Consider the following 14752-nt stretch of genomic DNA (forward strand, 5'->3'; position numbering starts at 1 on the left):
TGTGCTAAATGCAATCAGAGGTGAATTCGAACTTTATATGCTGAGATGCAAGAGTTAAAGAAAATTTCCAGGCGGCTTATAGTGCCACAGTTTATAAGTAACACTGAAGGCCTTCTGTTTCATCATAGGTTTTAAACTGCTGTACAAACATAAGGTGCGGTTACTGTTTAACTTTACCCCTTTTCCCAATACAAGGTCAGCTTCCTTTGTACACAAGCTCAAGTAATTCCCACTATGCCATGCCCTGGGTGCACCTTCCGGAAATTACCTGGTCTAGCCCCTGTTCATGTAAGATCTGAGGCATTTCCAAACCTGGTGGTGGAAGCACTTGGAAATCTTTCACCACCACTAGGTGGCGGACACCTGTTTCAGGGGAGGAGAGGTTATGAAATAGGAAGTGAAACCAGGAAAAGGGAGATGTGACTACGGTTCCAGGGCCCCAAACTCATATTGGAATTAGCGGACCCTCAGGTCTCCGTGTCATCACCCGCGGCTCTGTACCTCCCAGGTCTAGGTCTCTGGGAACCCAAGCTTGAAGTTCCAAATCCCATCCTCGAATGCCACATACTCGCTTCCCCCAGATAAGAGGCCCCCGGGACGTGTCTGAACACGGTGTTCTCCAGTTCGCAGGAATCTGCCTTTGTGGCAAATGAAAAAAGACAGATGACCACAACCAACAAATTCGAGTAGCGTCAGGTCAGCAACGATCTTCCAGTGAAATGGCACCCAGAGACGTCTGTATTCTCTTTTTCCTTCCCCATCTCCTGTTACAGAGGCATCATCCCGCCTGCCTGACCTCTAGGCTAAGAGGACCGCTCTAAACGTGTTTGAAAGCCTTCCGCGCCCTCTTCCTTTCCAGTTTCTCCACCTCCAAACTCCTATTGAAGACGTGTAAGGCACAACAGAGGACAGGATACAAAGAAGTTTCTTAAAAACACCTCCTTTTCTAGGTTCTCAAGGCGTCCCCTTTAAGGAACCAGGCCCACCTCTTTGCCATTCCCCTACTGGCTTTCCGTCCTGCCCATCACTCTACCTTTAAGAATATTTCCTGTTCCTTCAATCCAACTTGCACACCTCCGCCCCCCGGCGCTCCTCATTGGGCCGCGCGAGGCCCGTTCCCTCTTCAGTTTTCCCTCCACCTTCTCCCGCCCTCTAGCCTAGCGCCGCGGCGTCTAGCGTTCTGATTGGCTACTGCGGCAGCCTCCCCGGGGTGGGATTTGTGGGCTGAGGGGCAGGGGCGGGCCTGTGGTGCAGCCAGGGTAGGCTGTCCGCGAGCAGAGCGACGGCCGCGGGAGGGGCGGGGAGGGCCGGGGAGGGGCGGGGGGAGGGGGGCTGGGAAAGTTGAGGCCGCGCTGCCGCCGGGTCTCCGGCCTTGAGGGCTCGGGCTCGCAGCGGCGGCGGTGGCCGCAGACAGAGGCGGCGGGGGCGGGGGGAGAGGAGGGCCTGGGCCCGCGCTCCCCCAGCCCCAGAGGAGCAGGCGGCGGCCGCGGACGGAGAGGGTCGCCCGGGCGGTCGGACGCCCCTGCGGAACCCGCTTGGGATCATGACCCAGGCTGGGGTCGCCGCCGCCGCCGCCGCCGCCGCGGCCGGGACCACGCAGCCCACGGGTGAGTGAGTGCGGGAGGGGGCCGCTGACAGCCGGGGCTGCGGGGGCGGCTCCGGGGGGCGGCTCCGGGCTCCGCTCCACCCACCCTCTGCCCGTTCCCGGAGGCGAGGGCTGCGCGCAGTGTGTCTTCTGCCCGGGGAGCCCTGCGTGCCGCACCTGGTGGGGCGCGAGCGCGGGAGGGGCGCGCTGCCCTCTGCCCCCCGGCGCCAGGCCCGACCCCCAGATGCGCGCGCGCGGGGCGAGCGGGGCTGCGCGCCGCCCCGGGCGCATAAAGAGCCGGGCAGCCAGGTTCGCACCGGATGGCCTTTGCCCGCCTCCTTCACCTTTTCCTGTCTCCGTCATTCCCTCTTTTTTTCCTTGCCCTGCGAATTTCCTTCGGACCCACTGGTCAGACTCATGTGACTTGCTTTTTAAACTCTCACCCCTGTGTCGGGGAGTTGGGCTTGCGTCTTCTTTTTAGAAGCCTTTCTTTTCCTTTCGTAGCAGGAGCGGTTCTCCCATACGCACTGCCTCCTTCCCCCCTCCCACCCCCCTCCCCACTACGGTTACGTTGGGATATGGTCCTTTCAATTTATTAACTTTATCTGGAAATAAGAGGCTGCGTGAACCTATATGTGGGATCCCAGCTGTAGACTTCCAACTTACGTTCTCGTGCCATTTTTACTGTTAAGTAGATATATTGACCTAACACCGCACAAAACTATAGACAGTTGGGGCTAACTTAAGTTTGCTTAAAAAAGACAGTTGCTTACTTGTTAAACGAAGTAGAGATTTCTTGAATAAACCCTTCCGTGAGTAACATGGATTCTGAAGCATATTTGTAACCTTTGTATTTTCTTAAAAAAAAAACAAGCAAGCAAACAAGCAAGCCTGCTTTTTGAAGGATCAACAGGCTGTCACACAGTCTGATCGCTTTGATGACTTTTTCCTCCTACACAGGACACGTGTTTAATGTAGTACAGAGTTGCTGTATGGGATACATTTGTTGTTTCCCTTTATTTGTGAAGTGCTTTAAAAGTGATTGTTACAAAATAGGCAAAATACTTTGTAATCATTGCACTTCTGAAACCAGGAACAGTATCCTGTCTCAGGAACGGTGTAAAGAGCTTAATCTCACATTTTGCTCTAATCGAAGCAGTATGGCTTTTTTTATACACAGGTATTACATTCTCTCTATATTTAAAAAAGAAGTTTTATAAAATCCAGACATGCATGCAACCTAGAACATTCCTTAGTATAAAAGCACCTCATTGCTGGGATTTAAGGGTCGCATAGGATTGAAATATTTGCTTTGTAAGTTAGGTGTCTGTGAGACATCATGGAAATAAAATTCTGAAGTTGCAGACTGTGCAGTCAGTGAAATAGTCAGGTAGGAGAAATTGATGGGCTGTTTTCCAATTTTCAGAGCTTAGCATTGTCAGCAAGGGAAAAGAAACACTAAGAAAACTGAGAATGTTTACCTCAGGTTAGGAGATAAGCTTCAACAGACAATCAGCTCAGAATTGTTGCTTATAAACAGAGACTGAATCAAGCTTGGGTCTTAACCGTATCTGTGGTGCCTTACCTTTCTATCCTCTAACCCAGTGGTTCTCAGTCTGGACTGTACAGTAGATTCATCTTATGTGCTTTTACATTTTGATGTCTGGGCTACTTACCCCTGAGATTCTCTTACTTTTGATATGGGGTGAACCTCAGCCGTAGATGTATTTTTTAAAGCTCCCCAGGTGTTTCTGTTCAGCAGTCAGGGTTGAGAACTACTGTGTGTCTAGAACAATGTCCAACCTACGAGGCTGGTGTCCCAGGCTCCTCTAAATTAGGCCTTCCCTCATGTGTCCAGCTTTCCCCGCACTGCTTCCCAGCGTGAGCCTTCTTGTGGTCCCACAGATATGCAGTTCAGATCCCTGCTTTTGTTAATGACATTGATTTTTCTCAGCATGTGAATTCTCCTCCCTGTGCCCCCCCTCCCCAACGACAATAGTTCTAACTCTACTTTAATGAAGGTTTTCCTGGATAGCTTTCTCTAACTCATTAGTGATTGGCTCCCTTTGAATTTTTAATCCACATATTGTTTAAAAGACTCCCTTTGTGCCTACATCAAGTAGTGGTTTAACTTCTTTTGCATATGTGTTTCATTATTCTCAAACTTAATGGCGAGGAGTATTTTATTGTCTGCTCTTTTACAACAGTTTGCTTTGAGTTGTATCAATTTGCTTTGAAACCTCCCAACTCTGCTTGCGACCATCGTTTCAGGTTTGATTCCATCTCAGGTGTTTCTGTGTTGGTAGCTTCCTGACACCTTAACTCACGTTGAATTCATGTATGGATGTCACTTTTTTCCATGTCTTTTCCTGACTTCTTCAGTAAGTGGATTGTTTTATCTTCTGTGTTAACACTAATCACATTGCTATTGAATATGTGTTTATCCACCTTCTCCAAGAGCCTACTACCCCTAGAGCGTCCACATTGAGAGCTACAGTATGATGCACACTGTGTTCTTAAATCCCGTTGCAGCAGGGTGGAGCTAGGACCGCCTGAACATAGCAACTGTGTTCTCTTCATCGTTGTACTTCTGGGACCTAACATAGCACATGTTACTAGTAGGCACTCAAAAAAATATTTGTTAAATGAGTAAATGACTGTTGTGTAATATATTATGCAAAGATAACCATATACATCTTTAGCATAGGTTGATCTGGCATTAGTTGATTTCACTATTAAATATTTTTATGTCCTATTCTCCTATTATGGATTTTTTAAGGATTAGTGGAATGTAAGGAATTAGGGTTATGATGGACCCCCTTAAACATCTAATCTTCCTTCCAGTATGCATGGAGATATATATGCCTTGAGTCTTTTATTCTGAGCTCTGGAAGTCGACTCTTGTTATCCGTAAAATATTTGTGGAACTGTAAGAGGAAAGCTGTTAACTGTCCAATTAGATAATTTTTCTTTTTCTCATTAAGCTTTCCATACGGGTACAATTGCACTACTTCAGAAGGCCAGATCTTTTAATTAGATCAGTAGGGCATGATAAGTTGCTCCTATTAATGTGCTAATACCGTGTTTTTAATTCAGTTCATCAAGTATTTATTGAGTGTTTACCATGTGCCCAATACTCTTAGGTGCTAAAGACAATACAGAAGTAGTAAATGGTGTGGACTCATCTCTTAAGAAGTTTTTAGACTTATTGGGAGGATTGGGGAACATCATTTCAAATCAGGGACTGAACACAATATTCATTAGCTCACTTAAACACGAGCACTCAAAATTGATGACGCAGTGATTAATACCATGCAAAATTAAGAAAGACCAGATATTCTTTCAATAGACATTTATTGCTCCCATAGTCAGTACTAATTGTTGAGGATACAAATATGGAAGATGTGATTTCTACATTTAGAAGCTTACGGTCTGGTGGAAGTAGCCAATAAGCATATAGAGTGTATTTCCTGTTGAGATATTGTGGAGTATGTATTATGTCAGGATGTTCGGGACTAACCTCTAGGAATCAGAGAAAGTTTCAAAGAGGATAATTAGGAGTTCCCGGTTGGAAAGTTGATATGAGCATTCCAAACAAAGTGGCAGGTACAAAGGCATGGAAATGAGAGAGGGCGTTTCTTGATTAAGGAGCTACGAGTAGATTGTCATGGTAGAAAGTGGTATGTTAAAGAGTATGGCCTCGGAGTCAGCCACGTGTGGTTTGCAAACCTTTATTCCTGAGAAGTCTGAGCCCTTGCAGACCTTGTCTGTGTAATGCAGCGGTAGTGTGGTAACTTGGCTGCTAGTATTAGTACATAGGGGTGCCCCAGGTTTCTCCCAGTTCCCACCTATGCTCCGTGTGACTTCCCTTTTGTCTGTTACCTGGCTGCATGAGGAGTCCCAGACAGCCTTCCCTCCAGATTAATGAAGCCATGATTGGGTCCCTTGGCAAAAGCATTCTCCCCCTTAGCTACTATAACTTCTTTAACAGCAGAAACCTGTAGTGAAGGGGACAGGGAGAAGAAATTTGTAGTGTAACCATGAGAGGTACCATTTCTACCTCTATCGACTTGCAGGATAAATTTCTCTTTGGTTAGAGCAACAGAAATTGCCTTTGGCTAACTTCAGCAGAAAAGGGGGATTTATGGATGGATACTGGGTAAGCTCATGGAAGTGAAGGAAGGTAGACTAATGAAGCCTTGGGAAGAGCAGAGAAAGCAGCCTCTAGGATCACATGGGTCTGTGAGGCTAACTCAGCCTCAGACAGTTTTCCTCCTTGTGCACAGAGTCTTGTTGGTCAGCTATGTGCCCACCCCAGAGGTGAGTCCATGTTTGATGGTCATATCAGACCTCAGGAATCAGACAGAGAAGCTCTCCAAAGGAAAAGCAAGGTGGCGTTACCAGAAGGCCAAAAACAAAATATTTCCTACAGAGTTCATAGGATCTGGCAGTGTAGAGATCTTGATGTGTGAGCTTGATGTAAACAGTTTTAGGAATAAAAGCCAGGTAATAGGGAGTTGAAGAGTGAATGGGGGGTGAGGAGGAAAGGACAGTGAGTATAAACTACTTGTTCAAGGAGCCTGATAGTATGAGGGAGAAAAGAATAGGAACACCTAGAATCTATGGCAAGGTCAGGAAAAGAAAAAAAAAGATTTTTTTTAAATTTTTTAGATGGGAAAAAATTAATATATTTTAATGCAAAAGCACTAATAGGGAAGGAGAGATTAATAATATATGAGAGAAAGAATGTATTTTTGTAACAAGATTGCTAAGAAGTAGGAGTGATAGAGTCCAGAACAATGGTAGAAGGTTTAGTGTTAGCTGAAAATATTAGGGAAAGTTTTGCATGAAAGGACAGATTTGCACCGGGCTTTGAAGAGTTAATAGTTGAATAAGCAGAGCAAAATGGAAAGGTTATGTCAGAGGGAAAATAGCATAGATTTAGCAAAAAATAAACTAGCTAATAAGGAGCACAGGGAAGAATCTGTCTGAATTGGGGAGGAGGGAAGAGTAGATGATGTGATGAGCTATATAATGCTGCTCCTCTGTGTGTGGTCCTAGGTGGAAATGGGTGAGTGAGCCTGGCCAAGGAAGAAGACAGTGTGAGGTAGAGTCATGAAAGGTGAGGCCTAAGAGTTTGGATTTGATACAGTAGATGTTGGGAAATGGTACTGTAGATTCTGGAGGAGAAGAGGCACATGATGGGATACAGTGCAATGAAAAGATGACTGAGACATTGGAGTATAAAACCGTTAAAGAATAGGGAAAAGACTGGGAGCAAAAGCCTATTAAGAGCCAGACCTGTGTAAAATGGGGGCTCATCTAATGTGGCAGTAACAAACAGGAGGAGAAGAACATCGTGAAACACATTGATAGGATTCAGTGAGAATATCTGAAGGTTATTTTGGGGTTTAAAGCCAGGTTAAAATTTTGGTGTCGTTGATAAAATGGAGAAATTGGAAGTAGGTCTCTTAAGAGGGAAGGCCATTTGACATGTTGCAAACAGACTCTTATTTATTGGTTTTGAAATGAATTGTTCTGAAGAGAGATTTGCCCAACCAAAGATTTGGAACAAGATCAGTGTTGAAATGTAGCTGTATTGTAAAAACATAATAGCTTTTACACAGAAACAATTTGAAACTTCGTAGGAAAAAAGCATTCAGCCTTGGAAGTCAGAGTCAGAGAAAGACAAGGATTCCTGTTAGAGAAAGATGATGCATAATTGGAGAGAGGAAGACAGTCTGGGAGAGAGAATTTCAAGAAAAGGGAGAGATCAGCAGCCTCAAATCCTGCAGAGAGGAGAAGACCTTTGGCTTGGTGAAAAATAGTCCCAGACCACTAAGAAAGCAGTTTTGGTTGGCAGGAGCAATCAGAAGGCATATTGCATTGGGGTTTAGGAGAGATTGGCCAGTGAAGGAAAGGTGAGAAGTTTCTTAGGAATAAGAGGAGAGAAACGGAATGATAGACAGAAAAGGCAGTAAATTCTTGTTTAATATGAGGAAACTCTTTGTATTTTTTCTTAAATATTTATTTATTTGGTTGCACTGGGTCTTAGTTGTGACAGGCGGGCTCCTTAGTTGTGGCATGCACATGGGATCTAGTTCCCTGGCCAGGGATCAAACCCGGACTCCCTGCACTGGGAGCACGGGGTCTTATCCACTGCACCACCAGGGAAGTCCCTCTTTGCATTTTGGAAGCAAGAGAGAAATGGTTAAGGAGGGAATATAGTACTAAAGAGGGAAGAATCAGGTATGGAATCTCTCTCCACAGATGGTGAAATAAGCTTTAGGATGTTCTGGTAGGCCGAAAGGACAGATGTATAGACAGAGGTCTGTTACGATAAATGTAGGATCCAGTTAAGGAACTTGAACCAGATGACCTTCATCTTCCCTGTGAATCAGGGGGGAAATGGAAGAAAGGCAACTAAAGTGTCTTCAGCTCTTGCTACATACCAGCCACTTTGCTTGATCCATTGAACATATTATCATGTAAACTCATAAGAGTTCTTTGAGGGGTTGGTGATAATCTCCCAATTTTAAATATGAGGATGCTGGGACTTCAAGGAATACTTATTTTTAAAACCAAATAGCTAGTAAATGTCAACTTTGAGATCTGATCCTCGGTCTGCTGTCAAAGGCTAGTCTCGTTCCACTCTACCATTCACTCGTTAACGTGAGGTGAAGAATATGGGGGACTTGAGAGCATCTATGTTACTGCTTACAGTGGCTGTACCTCAGAATCATTTGAGGAGCTTTATAAAGTTTCTGCACCTTACCCCTGTCACTCATTCCTTTATCAACAGGCTCACTGACTACCCACTGTATTAGTCAGGATTCTTCAGAGAAACAGTAGGACATATGTCACAAGATGAGTCTGGAGCATCTTACCAAAAAGTAAGGAAGTACTGAAAAAGCGATAGGGGAAGGGGAGGGGCATTTGAAAAGGACATTGGAGTACCCAGTGGCCAAAGCTTGAACAATTCGAACAATAAGATAACTAAAGCGTTAAATTTTGACCCAAAGAATAAAATAAATATCCCGAGTCCATAATGATATAAATGAGTGATTGAGTAAATAACTGGGGGAGAAGAGACCAATCTTGAGACCAATCTTCTTCGTAGAAGAATTCTAAAAAATGTGTGTTTAGATACTCCCTTCTCCAAGAGATAGAGATTAATTCCCCTCTCTTTGAGTGTGGGCTAGACTTAGTACTCACTTCCAAAGAATAGAGAATGGAAAAAGAAAAATAATAGCATTGCATAGTTACTTAAGTAGTGTTGATAGGAAATTTGAGGAGGACAATTGGGGAGGAAGGCTACTACTTTTACAACTTAAATCCTTCAGAATTACCTGAGTAGTTTCATATAAGGATGTTTTATTTGTATAATGGAAATAATCTAGTTAAGTAACAAGAATAAGAAAATGGGAAAATAAGGACACATCCTTATTAGTGTTAGAAAGCTGGGAAAGATGTCATCTAAAGATCAAAAAGATTGAGAATTTTATGAAAAATGAAAAGCATATAGGAGCAGGTTGATGACAAAATCTTACAGCTTTGAGAAATCTGCAACCCAATACAGGCTTAAAGGGAAAACACTGGAAAAGTGAGTTTTGCCAACACAATTCTGGAAAACCCCAAAGCTCAGACACTTTGAAAAGTTGAGGTTGGTTGTTTTAGTCCATTTTGGTTACTATAATAAAATACCATAGACCGGGTGGCTTATAAACCACAGAAATTTATTTCTCACAGTTCTAGAGGCTGGGAGTCCAGATCAGGGTGCCAGTATGGTTGGATTCTGGTGAAGGCCTTCTTCCAAGTTGCAGACTGCCTACTTCCTGCTGCATCCTCACAAGGTGGAAGGGGCAAGCGAGTGCTCTGCCCTCATGACTTAATCATCTCCTAAAAGTCCCACCACTTAATACCATCACCTTAGCGATTAGGATTTCAGCATATGAATTTGCAGGGGGGTGGGGGAAGGATGCAAATATTCAGACGATAACAGTGGCCAAAAGGTAATTAATTACTGAATTTTAGAACAGCTGTGCTAGGACTAATTAGAATAGCTAATTACAGTGTTTACTCACAAGCTAAACTACTAGAACTTATTTATATAAATTAGGTGTATCTCCATCTTGGGCTTGAGGGCCAGATAGAGAATCAGGACTATACCTCAGAGAATTTCTAATTGCCACTGTGAATGTAGGGCTCCTTCCTTCAGAAGGTACCCATGTAGCTGCTCCCCTCCATCTCTGCATGATACTCTTGATAGCCAGAACCCTCATAATCAGCATATACTTTCATGATGGGGAGAAGAGTGATATTCACATATATTAAAGCAGTGGTTGTTAGTGGTGGATGCCCATTAAAATCACCTAAGGAGGGCTTCCTGGGTGGCGCAGTGGTTAAGAATCCGCCTGTCAATGCAGGGGACACGGGTTCGAGCCCTGCTCTGGGAAGATCCCACATGCCATGGAGCAACTAAGCCCGTGTGCCACAACTGTTGAGCCTGTGCTTTAGAGCCTGTGAGCCACAACTGTTGAGCCCATGTGCTGCAACTACTGAAGCCCACGCGCCTAGAGCCTGTGCTCTGTGACAAGAGAAACCACGGCAATGAGGAGCCCGCGCACCGCAACGAAGAGTAGCCCCCACTCACCGCAACTAAAAGAAAGCCCGTGCACAGCAAAAAAGACCCAACCCACCCAATAAAATAAATAAATAAATAAATAAAATAAATTTTTTAAAAATCACCTAAGGAGCTTTTTTTTTTAAACGGTGATTTCTGCAGTGTGTCTGGAGTTGAGAACCACTGTGCTGGAGAAACCAACTTTAGCTGTCAGTTTGGTTAACCGAGATTCACTAAATATTTAAGGAAAATCAAGAGGGTGAAAGAGGGACACCAAGCTGAACAAACAGAGGAATTGATTTTTGAGAAAACAAATTGAATATAATAGATAAAAGATAATATTTGTTATTCAAAAATATCCTCAAAGATTTTAGGGACTATAATTTCCATAAAATAGCAATGGGGTGCTATGAAAAAGAAACAAGAACAAGAAAGTTTTTGGAAATCAAAAATATGTTTTCTGAAATAAAAGCTTTAATAGGCTGAATAGCAGCATGGTTGTAGTAGATGACTAACTTAATGAACTATAAGATCAAGGAATTCTTCCAAAATATGGTACAAAAGAACAAAGAAGAAAATCATGAGCTGTTGGACATGAAATATATACCTAGGAGGAGAGCTAACACTCTAGAGCTAAAATTCTGCACAATTTCAGTAGGTCTTTGGTGGTGGGGGCGGTGGAGGGTGGGCATTTGGTGGGTAATAATTAGAGTATGTTGAAACTTCCATAGTGGTAGAAGAGGAGACCATATATACTGTTTTTCATAGGAAGAAAATATATTTAAATTTAATATTAGTATATCTTAAGTTATTTATATGTAATTCCTTTTCTGTCAGCTTTATCCTCTCAGCTTTGTTTTTCTTTGCGTGTCAATTTCATCCTCAGACTGGCTTCCCTCTTTTGCAAGATGTCTGGAAATTCAGTATTTGGAATTACATGCTTTCTCTTTACACTGGAGAGAGAAAAGGCATAGCTACCCACATCATCAAAGAAAGGTCCTGAGCTTTGCTTTCATTGGATCAATCAGAGACCAATCACTGTGGTCAGAAAAAATCATTTGCCAAGACCTACCAAGGCCTACTACTAAAGCACAAGGGTGGACTCGAGGGAGGGTGGGGGGGGAGTCGAGGGAGGGAGGGAATACGGGTATATGTGCATAAAAACAGATGATTGAACTTGGTGTACCCCCCAAAAAATAATAAATAAATTAAAAAAGTTAAAAAAAAGAAAAAAGACAGAACATTACTTAGAAAAAAGCGGATGTCTAATACAAAATAAATAAATAAATAAAGCACAAGGGCTGAGTTGGGGAGGGGTATGTACCTAAGTGAAAATTGGGGAAGTTCGTGAAGTGGAGAGGAGAAAATGTCTAACAAATGTCCACTGCAGTATGTTTCTTAAAATTGTTAAGAATATTTATGAGTAGAATAGATGTGAAAGGAAAGAAGTTATTGAGGAAAATAAAGAAAAACAAAAAACCATCCAAGGAAAAGTAAAAACTTAGTGGAGGAGGGAAGAAAAAAAAAGCAGAATAGGACCGTGTAGCAGTAGTTACAATAAATGTGACTGTAATACATTCTCTTTTTTTTTTAAAAAAAAAAACCTCTTAAATTGTGTAGAAACAAATCTCCAGATTTGTTTTATTTTAGACAAATATAAACAAAATAATGCAGAAATGTTAAAAATGAAATACACACACAGGCAAATGTTGAATGGAAGAAAATGCGTAGTAATTTGTTATTGAGGTTTAATTCCAGACAACAAACATTTAATTTAAAAATAGTTGATAAGGACTTCCTAGGTGGCGCAGTGGTTAAGAATCCTCCTGCCAGAGATGGAGCTATATGTAATGAGGTGGATAGAACTACAGTCTGTCATACAGAGTGAAGTAAGTCAGAAAGAGAAAGACAAATATTGTATGCTAACTCACATATACGGAATCTAAAAATGGTACTGATGAACTCAGTGACAAGAACAAGGATGCAGATACAGAGAATGGACTGGAGAACTCGAGGTTTGGGAGGGGGCAGGGGGTGAAGGGGAAGCTGAGATGAAGCGAGAGAGTAGCACAGACATATATATACTACCAACTGTAAAATAGATAGTCAGTGGGAAGATGTTGTATAACAAAGGGAGTCCAACTCGAGGATGGAAGATGCCTTAGAGGACTGGGGTGGGGAGGGTGGGGGGAACTTGGGGGTGGGGAGTCAAGGAAGGGAGGGAATACGGGGATATGTGTATAAAAACAGATGACTGAACTTGGTGTACCCCCCCAAAAAATAATAAATAAATAAAATTAATTAAAAAAAAAAAAAAAGAATCCTCCTGCCAGTGCAGGGGACACGGGTTCGAGCTCTGCTCTGGGAAGATTCCACATGCCACAGAGCAACTAAGCCCGTGCGCCACAACCATTGAGCCTGTGCTCTAGAGCCCGTGAGCCACAGCTATTGAACCCATGTGCCACAACTATTGAAGCCTACGTGCCTAGAGCCTGTGCTCCGCAGCAAGAGAAGCCACCACAATGAGGAGCCTGTTCACCACAATGAAGAGTAGCCCCTGCTCCCTGCAACTAGAGAAAGCCCGTGAGCAGCAACAAAGACCCAATGCAGCCAATAAATAAATAAATAAATAAATTTATTTTAAAAATAGTTGATAAAACTTTATATCTCAGGAGCTAAAAATACGCACTTCTCAAATACTCAAACACAAAAAAAATATGTTACAGGGCTACACAGAAAATCTCTAATTCTGAAAATTGAAAAATTTTTATTGCCGGTTGTGATGTAAGGAAACAGTTCATACACACACACACACACACACACACACACACACACACACACACACACACACACACACTCACTCACTCTCTCTCTCTTAACAAAAGGGGAACCAGAAAAGAAGATATATAACTTCTTAGAAAGCTTTTTACTTTAACAAGTTTGAAGAGGGTATAAAAGTTGACAAGCACCTAAACCCAAGAACTGCTGTTTCTTGTAACAGCAGTTTAAACAGAGGTGCTAACAGCAAGTGGATCTCGTCGCCTTTGCGGGGCTGCAGCCATGCCCCTCAAAGTGAGTTTGGAGGTTCTACACACTTCGTAGCCAGTACCTGCTGGGACCAGATGCTATGGCCACTCGGTCCCCAAGTGTCCCCTTCCCCCACACGTGATGGGAGGTTTGGGAGAATGTATGCATTCACCCTGCCCCCTAAAAGAAAATAAATAAATAAATAAAAAAGTTGAAATTACAAGAAAGAAAAAGTCCAGGTAATAAAAAGCAAATCGTGGAAAAAGAAATATAAATGATTCATAACATGTGAAAGGATATTCAGCCTCGCTAATCCTCAAGGAGATGCAAGTTAAGCAATAATAAGAAACTTTTTGTTGCTTTGAACAGAAAAATTTAAAAGATGTTGATTCTAGCCTTTTTTGGTCAGCGTTGTTTTTACTAGCAAACAAAACAAAACCCAGAAATAAAAAAGGAAAAGGGATAACAACATTGTTAATCAACTATACCCCAATAAAAATTTTTAAAAATAAAAACGGAAGAGGGATAAAGAGCACTCATCAGTGGGTAACAGCTAAATAAATGATAGCTCATCCATGCTACACAGTGGTATGCAGGTATTAAAAAGAGTAAGTTAAATTGATATGACTTACTGGAAAAATGTCCATAGTGTATTTCTAAGTAAAAATAAAGCATATTTCAGAGTGACATAGAGCATGATTTAATTTTTATAAAAAAAATTATGTGCATGTGATGATACATATATGTAAACAACTCTGTAGAAAGATCAAGAAAGTCGATGTCAAACTGATTACCAACTGGGAGAGGATAGAATGAATAGGAGATAATGGGGACTTTAATTTTCCTCCTTGAAAAAGGGGATGTGGTTAGGGATAATGTTTACGTTTTTGTTTTTCAGTATAGCATTTGAAAATAATTTAAAATTTAACGGAAACTATATAGTATTTAGAAATTAATAACTTGAAAATAGTACATATCAAAATTTATGGGCTATGGACAAAGTTGTACCTTAAGGAAATATTACAGTCTTAAATGCATTTATTAGAAAGACAAAAGTTAATTCATAATGCATACATGTGGCAAAAATTAAAATTGCATATGAAGATATACAGTAGGTCTCCTGTGTACCATGTCCACCATTTCCCCTCCTCAAAGACAATTCTTCCAGAGAAATTCTGTGCATCATTTATTAACATATGTTCTTCTCCCCACCCCAAAGGATAGGTATTATATACAAGTTTACTTGTAACATTTATTTATTTATCAATATTTATTTATTTATTTATTTATTTATCAATATTTATTTATTTATTTATTTGCTAGGGCTGCCGTAACAAAATACACAGGCCGGATGGCTTAAATAAAAAAAATTAATTTCCTTAAAGTTCTTGAGGCTCAAAGTCCAAGATCAAGGTGTCAGTAGGTTTAGTTTCTTCAGAAGGCTCTTCTTGGCTTGTAGGTGGTTGCCTTCTCGTTGTGTCCTCACGTGGTCCCCCCTATGTCTGTATGGTCTGTGT

The 14752-nt window shown here is 42.1% G+C and overlaps 1 protein-coding gene and 1 non-coding gene across 4 annotated transcripts in view; both read left to right on the top strand.

Moving 5' to 3' along the window:
- Window positions 1-1340: 1340 nt before the first annotated feature.
- The window catches only part of USF3 (upstream transcription factor family member 3), a 50828-nt gene continuing 37416 nt past the window's right edge, over window positions 1341-14752 (top strand). For all 3 annotated transcript variants that reach the window (XM_057696466.1, XM_057696467.1, XM_057696468.1), the window contains exon 1: window positions 1341-1607. The gene's annotated coding sequence lies outside the window, so the exon portion shown is untranslated. The remainder of the gene's footprint in view (window positions 1608-14752) is intronic.
- On the top strand, window positions 13171-13303 carry LOC130830656 (small nucleolar RNA SNORA68). The gene has a single exon (XR_009047829.1). It is a non-coding gene; the product is annotated as a small nucleolar RNA SNORA68 (small nucleolar RNA).

Source organism: Hippopotamus amphibius, chromosome 10, assembly GCF_030028045.1.
Source record: "Hippopotamus amphibius kiboko isolate mHipAmp2 chromosome 10, mHipAmp2.hap2, whole genome shotgun sequence".
In the NCBI taxonomy this organism is placed as follows: Eukaryota; Metazoa; Chordata; class Mammalia; order Artiodactyla; family Hippopotamidae; genus Hippopotamus; species Hippopotamus amphibius.